Source organism: Manis pentadactyla, chromosome 4, assembly GCF_030020395.1.
Source record: "Manis pentadactyla isolate mManPen7 chromosome 4, mManPen7.hap1, whole genome shotgun sequence".
Lineage (NCBI taxonomy): Eukaryota > Metazoa > Chordata > Mammalia > Pholidota > Manidae > Manis > Manis pentadactyla.
Window position 1 is genome coordinate 67,282,891 of NC_080022.1, and position 11,608 is coordinate 67,294,498.

General features: G+C 35.8%; 1 long non-coding RNA gene across 1 annotated transcript in view; it reads left to right on the plus strand.

Moving 5' to 3' along the window:
* The window catches only part of LOC130683371 (uncharacterized), a 261,280-nt gene extending 261,156 nt beyond the window's left edge, over positions 1–124 (plus strand). The window contains exon 4 of the long non-coding RNA XR_008997043.1: positions 5–124. This is a non-coding gene — a long non-coding RNA (uncharacterized LOC130683371). The remainder of the gene's footprint in view (positions 1–4) is intronic.
* Positions 125–11,608: the final 11,484 nt, after the last annotated feature.

The following is an 11,608-nucleotide window of genomic DNA, read 5'->3' on the forward strand; positions in this document are numbered from 1 at the left end:
TTAGAGTCCATATGTAAGCAAGATCACCTGGTACTTGTCGTTCTCTGTGTGACTTGTTTCACTCAGCATAATGCCTCAAGGTCCATCCATGTTATCACAGGTGGAAATATTTCCTTTTTGGTGGTTAGTAATATTTCATTATTTCTATGTGTGTATATCTAAATATATGAATATTGATTTGAATGAATGAATGATAAACAATAAACATAAAATAATAACCATACCTATATCTATTATCCTGCTTCTCACAGCAGCATGTCTTGGTACATACATTTAGTCTCATTTTACAAGTAAACAAATTAAGGCTCAAAAAAGTTAATTTGCATGACCAACAGCCTATAGCTAATAAATTATAGAGCACAGTTTTAACTCAAATTTGAATCCAATATCCCTGTCACCTATTTTCAGGTAGTTTCTTTAAGTCTGAGGGTCCTTGGCACTTCCCTATAGGCTGCTCTCATCATGAAGGGGAGGCCTGGTTGTAGGACTCCAGAACCCATGCATGGCCCCCCTTTCAATCTTAAGTGTCTGGCACATGTTTGTTTTATATACTGGAGTTTCATGTAAGATTGAATCTGATGTACTTTTTAAAGGTCCTGATCTGTTTCTAAAAACAACTGAAGGAGGCTGTGTTGCATATTGCATTATATAGTGTGTGGTATATAAATATATAAATGAGTGATTTAGTAGGTAATTATGTTCATTTAGCTCTTACGATGAGGTAAAGAATACTTTTTTTCCCAGTGAATATTTGTTTTGCAAAAACACTGCAGGTAGTGCCATGGGATGTGCAAAGCTGAATAAAACAGACTCCCTTGAATGCTGCTATATGAAATACAAATATAAAATTAAATGCTATATGTAGAATTAACATTTTGTGATACTTCTCAGAACTACATTGTTAAATTACTTGAAATCAGGATGTGGAAATCTTAACATCCTATAACAAACCTAAAAATCAGAAGACTATTTTGAGTTTTTTCAAAGCTGAAATATTTATATTCAGTGAATGACAGCTCATATTTACATTTGGAAGTCTACCTTCTGCCATTTGGAATCTACTGACTCATACTCTAAACATATTTGTAATAAGCTGGCCTTCCTTCTTTCCTTCCTCCATCTCTTTCCTCCTTTCCTTTTCAGCTTTCAGTGTATTAGAAGGATAAAATGAAAACTGAGGAAAAGACAGCTAAATTAAGTGCCTCCATAGAAGTGACATGTGAGAGCTGATAACTTGATAGTGAGAAAGCTAAAACACAATCCATGACAAACTAGCATTAAGTAACATAAAATATTGTTGCCTTGAATCATATTGTACAGTGAAATGCATGCATATATCCCCTTGCAGACAGGGGAGTCAACAATTAAAACAAAATATTTTTATGAAATGTTGGAACTTAAATGAAAAATCTCAATATTTGACAAATTCTTTTACAAGCTTCAACATTTTTTCTTACAAAGCAATGTAAGTCATAGTTTAGTTTTGTTGCTATGTATGAGTATATATATTCTACTAACAAAGTATAGTCTTCCATGAAAATATATCAGATGAATCAAATAGTATATAGATAAAATGTATAGTGACATATTGTAATTTTTATTGTGCTATTTTATTGCTTTTATTTTCTTGTTTACTGGGTAACACTTTAAAATAATGGCTCAGTTAAGGTAATTAATGTTGAATTACAGTGGAAATCCAATTGAATTACTTGTGACATTCACATTAATATTAAATGAGTTCACTGTGATTAATGCTGTTAAATAGATACCAGAGGAATTAATATTGATTAGGCAATTATTTTAAAGTGTTACTCTTTATTGCAATTTATACCAACTTCTTTTTTTTTGAATAAACCTTTCTTTATTGGCAGCTATGTAATCACTCAAAGAGTCTGAACTGGGAGCACAGAGTTGTTTTGTTTTGTTTTCTTACATTTAAAATGGAAAAAATGTGGATTAAAGATGGTGGTGTGAGAGGCGAGACAGAGGCTTCCTCCTAAAACTGCATATAATATGAAAATATAATTAATACAACTAATCCTGGGAGAGCAACAGGAAAGAAGACTGCACCAGACTGCATGCACCTGGAGAAAAGAGCAGACCTCACAGAACAGGGTAACATACCAAAGCTGTGGCCCGGTGGGACCCAAGAACTTCCACCACTCCAGATCACTGATGAGAGAAAGAGAAACTGAGTGGGGAGGGAGTGGAGGCCTGGGACTGCTGAATACATAACTCTGGATATCTGCTCTGGGAGCACAAACCTACATTTCAAGGTGCTTTCATGATACTCTTGTGATTACGGGGTTGGAAAGCTAAGACAGGCAGAATTCCTGGAGAGACTGAGATCCCTCCTGCTTATGGAAGGCAGGGATCTATATCTGGTGCTCTGGAACAAAAGCTTATGCCTGGGTGCTTGGCCCACTGGTTCAGCCAGTGGAGACAGACATAGCAGCGGGGAAGCAGGAAACAGCCCTTTCCTCCCCCCAGGAACCAATACCACTCCCCTGCAGTCCCCAACATTGCTTCAGGGGCTGAGCAACTCCAGAGAGTAGAGCATCTGGACACTAGAGGGCACCATATACAAATATGAAATGCCAAAGGAACCTGGTTCAGAGTAAAATTAATATAACTCCAGAGAAAGATTTAAATGACATGGACCTTATGACTCTTCCTAAAAGGGAGTTCAAAATAAAAATCATTAACATGCTAATGGAGGTATGGAAAGATATTCAAGAACTCAGGAATGAATTCTGGTTGGAGATCCAATCATTGGAGAGCACAATGGAGGGTATTAAAAGCATATTGGATATGGTGGAGGAGATGATAAATGAAGTAGAATCTAGAGAAGAGGAATACAAAGAAGCTGAGGTACTGAGAGAAAAAAGGATCTCTAAGAATGAAAGAATATTGAGAGAACTGTGTGACCAATCCAAATGGAACAATATTCACATTATAGGGATACCAGAAGAAGAAGAGAGAGAGAAAGGGATAGAAAGTGTCTTTGAGAAAGTAATTGCTGAGAACTTCCCCAATCTGGGGAAGGAGATAGTCTCTCAGGCCATGGAGGTGCACAGATCTCCCAACACAAGCGACTCAAGGAAGACAACACCAAGACATATAGTAATTAAAATGGCAAAAAATCAAGGAAAAGGACAGACTATTGACAGCACACAGGAGAGAAATAAGATCACGTACAAAGGAAAGCCCATCAGGCTAATATCAGACTTCTCAGCAGAAACCTTACAGGCCAGAAGGGAGTGGCATTATGTACTTAATGCAATGAAACAGAAGGTCCTGGAACCAAGATTACTTTATCAGGCAAAATTAATATTTAAATTTGAAGCAGGGACTAAACAATTTCCAGATAAGCAAAAGCTGAAAGAATTTACCTCACACAAACCATCTCTACAGTCTATTTTGGAGGGACTGCTATTGATGGAAGTGTTCCTAAAGTTTAATAGCTGTCACCAGAGGTAATAAAGCCACAGTAAAGAAAGTAGAACAGCTAATTATTAAGCAAATGCAAAATTAAATTAACCATCCCTAAAGACAATCAAGGGATAGACAAAGAGTACAGAATATGATACCTAATATATAAAGAATGGAGGAGGAATAAAAAGGAGGAGAAAAAGAAAAGAACCTTTAGATTCTGTTTGTAAGAGCATATTAAGTGCATTAAGCTAGACTTTTTGATAGTAAGGAAGTTAACCTTGAACCTTTGGTAACCACGAATCTAAAGTCTACAATGCCAATAAGTACATACCTATCGATAATCACCCTAAATGTAAATGGACAATGTACCAAACAAAAGACATAGAGTCACTGAATGGATAAAAAAACAAGACCCATATATATGCTGCCTACAAGAGACTCACTTTAAACCCAAAGACATACACAGACTAAAAGTGAAGGGATGGAAAAATATATTTCATGCAACAAATAGAGAGAAAAAGCAGGAGTTGCAGTACTTGTATCAGACAAAATAGACTTCAAAACAAAGAAAGTCACAAGAGACAAAGAAGAACATTACATAATGATAAAGGGGTCAATCCAACAAGAAGATATAACCATTATAAATATCTATGCTCCCAACACAGGAACACCCACGTATGTGAAACAAATACTAACTGTGTTAAAAAGGGAAATAGAATGCAATGCATTCATTCTAGGAGACTTCAACACTCCACTCACTCTGAAGGACAGATCCACCAGACAGAAAATAAGTAAGGAGGCAGAGGCACTGAACAACACATTAGAACAGATGGACTTAACAGACATCTACAGAACTCTACACCCAAAAGCAACAGAATACACATTCTGCTCAAGTGCACATGGAACATTTTCAAGAATACATCAAATACAGGTCACAAAAAGAGTCTCAGTAAGTTCAAAAAGATTGAAATTGTACCAACCAGTTTCTCAGACCACAAAAGCATGAAACTAGAAACAAATTACACAAAGAAAATGAAAAAGCCCACAAATACATGGAGGCTTCACAACATGCTCCTAAATAGCCAATGGATCAATGACCAAATAAAAACAAAGATCAAGCAATATATGAAGACAAATGACAACAATAATTCAACACCATAAAGTCTATGGGATGCAGCCAAGTCTGTGCTAAGGGGAAAGTATATTGCAATACAGGCCTACCTCAGGAAAGAAGAACAATCCCATATAAGTAGTCTAAATTCACAATTAATTAAACTAGAAAAAGAAGAACAAATGAGTCCCAAAGTCAGTAAAAGGAGGGACATAATGAAGATTAGAGCAGAAGTAAATAAAATCTAGAAGAATAAAACAATAGTAAGAATCAATGAAAGCAAGAGCTGGTTCATTGAGAAAATAAACAAAATAGATAAACCCCTAGCCAGACTTATCAAGAAAAAAAGAGAGCCTACACACAAAAACAGAAACCGAAGTAAGAAAGAAAAAATCAATATGGACACCACAGAAATACAAAGAAGTATTAGAGAATACTATGAAAACTTATATGCTAACAAAGTTGATAACCTAGAAGAAATGGACAACTTTCTAGAAAAATACAACCTTCCAATGCTGACCAAGGAAGAAACAGAAAATCTGAACAGACCAATTACCAGCAATGAAATCAAACTCATAATCAAAAAACTACCTAAGAAAAAACTCCCTGGACCAGATGGCTTCACCACTGAATTTTATCAAACATTTAGAGAAGACTTAATACCCATCCTCCTTAATGTATTCCAAAGAGTATAAGAAGAGGGAGTACTTCCAATCTTATTCTATGAGGCCAGCATCACTCTAATACCAAAACCAGGCAAAGTCAGCACAAAAGAAGAAAATTACAGACAGATATCCCTGATGAACATAGATGCAAAAATACTCAACAAAATATTAGCAAACCGAATTCAACAATACATCAAAAAGATCATCCATCATGATCAAGTAAGACTTATTCCAGAGATGCAAGGATGGTACAATACTCGAAAATCCATCAATATCATTCACACATCAACAAAAAGAAGGACAAAAACCACATGATCATCTCCATAGATGCTGAAAAAGCATTTGACAAAATTCAACATCCATTCATGATAAAAACTCTCAACAAAATGGGTATAGAGGGCAAGTAACTCAACATAATAAAGGCCATATATGACAAACCCACAGCCAACATCATACTTAACAGCAAGAAGCTGAAAGCTTTTCCTTTAAGATCAGGAACAAGACAAGGATGCCCACTTTCCCCACTTTTATTCAACATAATACTGGAGGTCCTAGCCATGGCAATCAGACAGTACAAAGAAATAAAAGGCATCCAGATTGGCAAAGAAGAAGTTAAACTGTCCCTGTTTACAGATGACATGATGTACATAAAAAACCCCAAAGACTCCACTCCAAAACTACTAGAACTAATATCAGAATACAGCAAAATTGCAGGGTACAAAATTAATACACAAAAATCTGTTGCATTCCTATACACTAACAATGAACTAGCAGAGAGAGAAATCAGGGAAACAATTCCATTCACAATTGCATCAAAAGAATAAAATACCTAGGAATAAAACTAACCAAGGAAGTGAAAGAACTATACCCTGAAAACTATGGGACACTCTTAGGAGAAATTAAAGAAGATACCAATAAATGGAAACACATCCCATGCTCATGGATAGGAAGAATTAATATTGTCAAAGTGGCCATCCTGCCTAAAGCAATCTATAGATTCAATGCAATTCCTATCAAAATACCAACAGCATTCTTCAATGAACTAGAGAAAATCATTCTAAAATTCATATGGAACCACAAAAGACCTAGAATAGCCAAAGCAATTCTGAGAAGGAAGAATAATGCTGGGGGCATTATGGTCCCCAACTTCAAGCTCTACAAAACAAAGCCACAGTAATCAAGACACTTTGGTATTGGCACAAGAACAGACCCATAGACCAATGAAACAGACTGGAGAGCCCTGATATATACCCAATCATATATGGTCAATTAATACATGATAAAGGAGCCATAGACATACAATGGGGAAATGACAGCCTCTTCAACAGCTGGTGTTGGCACAACTGGAGAGCTGCATGCAAGAGAATGAAACTGGATTATTATTTAACCCCATACACAAAAGTAAACTCGAAATGGATTGACGACTTGAATGTAAGTCATGAAACCCTAAAACTCTTAGAAAACAACATAGGCAAACATCTTCTGAGTATAAGCATGAGTAACTTCTTCCTGAATGCATCTAATTATGCAAGGGAAACAAAAGCAAAAATGAACAAATGGGACTACATCAAACTAAAAAGTTTCTGTACAGCGAAGGACACCATCAACATAACAAAAAGGCATCCTACAATGTGGGAGAATATATTTGTAAATGACATATCCAACAAGGGGTTAACATCCAAAATATGTAAAGAACTTACATGCCTCAACACCCAAAAAACAAATAACTTAATTAACAAATGGGCAGAGGATGTGAAGAGACAGTTCTCCAAAGAAGAAATTCAGATGGCCAACAAACACATGTAAAGATACTCCACATCACTAATCATCAGGGAAATGCAAATTAAAGCCACAATGAGATATCACCTCACACCATTAAGGATGACCAGCATCAAAAAGACTATGAACAACAAATGCTGGCAAGGATGTGGAGAAAGGGGAACCCTCCTACACTGCTGGTGGGAATGTTGAACCTTTGTGGAAAGCAATATGGAGGTTCCTCAAAAAAATTAAAGTAGAAATACCATTTGACCCAGGAATCCCACTCCTTGGAATTTACCCAAAGAATACAACTTCTCAGATTCAAAAAGACATATGCACTCCTATGTTTATTGCAGCAGTTTTTACAGTAGCCAAGAATTGGAAGCAACCTAAGTGTCCATCAGTAGATGAATGGATAAAGAGGTGTACTTATACACAATGGAATATTATTCAGCCATAAGAAAGAAACAAATCCTATCACTTGCAACAACATGGATGGAGCTGGAGGACATTATGCTCAGTGAAATAAGCCAGACTGAGAAAGACAAATGCCAAATGATTTCCTTCATTTGTGGAGTATAACAATGAAGCAAAACTGAAGAAACAAAATTGCAGCAGACTCAGAGACTCCAAGAATCAATTAGTGGTTACCAAAGGGGAGGGGTGTGGGAGAGCGGGTGGGGAGGGAGGGAGAAGGGGATTGACGGGTATTATGTTTAATACACATGGTATGGGGGATCATGGGGAGAACAGTGTAGCACAAAGAAGGCACATAGTGGATCTGTGGCATCTTGCTGCACTGATGGACAGTGACTGCATTGGGGTATGGGGGGTCTTGATGATATGGGTGAATGTAGTAACCACATTGTTTTTTTCATGTGAAACCTTCATAAGAGTGTATATCAATGATACCTTAATAAAAATAAAAAGGAAAAATGTGAATCTATCTGTTACACTATCCTCCTTGAGGGTGGACCCCAACATCCCAAGGTTTTTAGCAAGTTCTGAACCTTTGCTTTTAACTCATCCCTGAATCAATGTGCCCTAAATCTCCAGTGTGGTTGTCCAGGTATTACCTGTTCTGTAGGGCCCGTCTCAAGTCCCATCCCTTACATGACATCTCTAACAAGCTAAACATCTGTAGAGTACTTTACAAGAACCAGAGCACTTGTATATCATTTGAAATTTAGGATATGATGCCTTAATAGCAGTTCATATATGTACAAATATATCACACAGAAATATTTTCACCAATAGGAGTTTTTGAATAGCATGGTATATTTACATATCAGTTGTTGAACAATCTGTAATTACACTACATAAGCACATTCAGATCTGTCCTCTTAGACAGTGGACCATAATGGCAACTATTTCTTTTCTTATCATACACCTCAGCAGATTGTCTGAGAGTGCAGAGTGGCAATCAACGTAAGCTTACACTCTCGATCTCTGAACAGAAAACTGGGAGGTGCAAGAACATTTCTTTGATCCTCAATATATTTTTGTGAAAATGTATATTAAAAAATGTTCTCACGTAGTTATACAAGGATTTCAAAAGATATTTTGGAAAATAAAATAAAACAAATTGCTGAGAATGTAAGTGTGAGAAATGGGATATTTTCATTCAGGAACATTTGGATTATTACATGTTAGTAGAAATTCCTCTTTTAGCAAAACTTGTAAGCAAATTTTCTTCATCAGATGATATTCAGGAGCTATTTCCTCAACAGAAAAAGGAGAGCATTTAGGAAGAGGGTTACCTTCTGTATCAGTGAAGGCTCTCCAGAGAGACAAACCCAATTTTATATCTAAATAAAAATAAATAAATGAATCAATATATCTATATATCTGTAGAGTGAGAGAGAGAGAAAGAAATGTATTATTTACTTTAAGGGACTGACTCATCTGATTGTGGGGACTGACAGGTCCAAAGTCTGTAGGGGAGGTTGGCAGGCAAGAGTTAGTGCTGCTGCCTTGAGTCTTGGAGAATTTCTTCTCCAGGAGACTTGTTTTTGTTCTTAAGACTGCCAACTTATTTGGTGAGGCCCACACACATTAAAAAGGATAATCTCCTTTACTTAAAATCAATTGATTGTGGATACTAAGCAAATCTGCATTATACCTTTACAACAATATCTAAGTTAGTGCTTGGTTGAATAACTGGGTACTAAGACCTAGTCAAATTAACATGTATAACTAACCAGGAGAAACTCTTCTTCCCTCCCTCCCTCCTTCCTTCCTTCCTTCCTTCCTTCTTTCCTCCCTCCTTTCCTCCCATTTTCCTTAACATAATTAATGTTTTTTAGATTTTTTTTCTAGATCTTTCTTTTTTTACTAGACCTTGATTGTGACAAGTTTGCTCTCGTCAACTAAGATACTTATTAGCTCAGAATAGTTATTTTTCTTTCTTAGCACCCTCCTTTCTTCCTATGTTCAGGGATGCCTTAATATTTCTGACATAAATACTCAACACAACTATTAAAAAAATAAGAAATCACTCTTTAACATCTTTATGTCATTGAACATTATGAGAAGTACTGATGATTATGGAGGGTAGCTATAATGATCAAATGAAGAACAATTTGTATCAGAAACAAAATTAAAAACTTTCTGATCTTGTGAACATGAAAATAGGAATTAATTGCTTCCCTTTAAAGTCATATTTTGGGCTTCAGATATTTTATTACAAAAGCTTGAGAAAAAATAGAGCACTCAACTTATCAAAATATATTCTCAGGTCAAGCTTCATATATAGATTAATTTGCATTTTTTATTGATTGTCTTTTTCTTCAGGCTTTAATAAACTTACTGAAATCAAGTATGCTTCTCAACTTCAGGGAGCTGGTCTGGAAAATTTTGATACACTGTTATTGTTCTCAAAGGAAAAAACCCAATCACTCACACAAATGCTCTCCATTTGTGCCCATGTAAAATTCCTCAATTTAACTTCAAGAAATGTTTAATGTATTTCCATAGGTACCATGGTTTATTGCATTTTTCTAGCCAGGAGTATATTTAATCTGAAAGTAGTTTGTCTTGGTGTCACAACAGAAAACTGTTATTTCCCTTGTCTTTACATGATCGTGATGCAGTGAAGAAAAAGTTCAGAAAAAAAAGAGAACTACAAGTGGTGAAATCCAAAAGGGAAATGCCTCCTGGCCTTACACAATAATAGAAATACCCACAGAAAAAGACCATTCAAAGATTATGCTCGATTTCCAGCTAATCAGGATAAACAGCCATGGAAACTGGAGAAATCTGTAACACATCTCTAAGATTTGGATTATGTCATAAGTAGTGGTTATAAAATACATAAAAAATCAATGTCTGTCTAGTCCACAATAGGAAAATATTTACAACTTTTTAAAAAAGAATAAACCTAAGAACACTGAAGCTAGTCTGCTCCCTCCGAAAGCAGGATTCTTATCTCCAAAGCATACCTGCTTGTGCTACAAATCTTCTATCTTCCACGGCACATGTGCAATAACTGATTTTAAGAGATACAGAGCATTATGTGGCTGAGTATCTCTGGGAAAAATCCAGCTCTTAAAGCTAAAATGTAGTTTGAGGCTTATCGGGTGATATTTATGGCATATCTTGTTAGGAGAGAATTATCATTGCTTCCATTACTGATTAGTGCACCAGAAGCTAAACTTTTTATGTCTTAAAGAATTTATTCTGCTACCATTAGCTTATTATCATTTCATCTTTTTCTTTTAGTATTATCAGTGTACTGTCTGCTTTCTTTTCATCAAGTTAGTGCACTAGCTGCTATTGCCAAAATTTTCCCCATTACTGTTTAGATTAGAATTTCCCCTGAAACAGCTTGGTAAGTGAGTCAAAGAGAAAATTTCTCTTCATTTTCCTAGTATTATTTTCTTCAAATATAGGTGGATGAGAATTTGTATCTTCTGTTTATTTCTTAACTAAGTAGGTAAAGCCATGCTTTACCAAAATAGCATTTAAACTATACAATGTAAATAACTTATTAGGGTTAAACAGTAGATCTGTACCCAGGATGATAAGGAATATTTCCCCCCAACAAACATTGAAGGAAATTTATGATGTTAATTCAGCTAGTAATGAGGATATCATTGCTAATATTTTCAGTCTATCCTTTCTTTGGATACATGTAAAAAATGGATTTTGTATATTTAGTCGTCTCTTATGTAGCTAAAAAGGAATGAATAACTAAACTAAACTAAACCGTGTAGTGATACTAAAAAATATAATCCATTTCCTAAAAATTACAGTTGTTGACATGGCTTACACACATTATTATTTTTCAAGTAAAATTCATTCTCATGTATGTAGTGTATGAGGCCTCTCATCAATCGGCCCCTGCCTCTACCTTATCTGCATTCCATGCCCCTCAGTCTGTCTAGCACATGGAATCACTGATAGTCCCAGATTCTCTCTCTCTGCTTTCTGATCTCTGTGTACAACATTTTGCCTTCTATTAAATTAATTAAACAAAAAAGCCATTAAACTGAGGTGGTTCTAATGCCTTGTCAGCCTGCCATAAGCAAATGAAATCCAAAGCCTGTAAATGCCTCAAGGTTAAGATATCAAAATTTAAGGACAGCCAAGTAGAAACGGCCAACTAGGCTTTCCCCAATAAACAACTGCTTAGCCT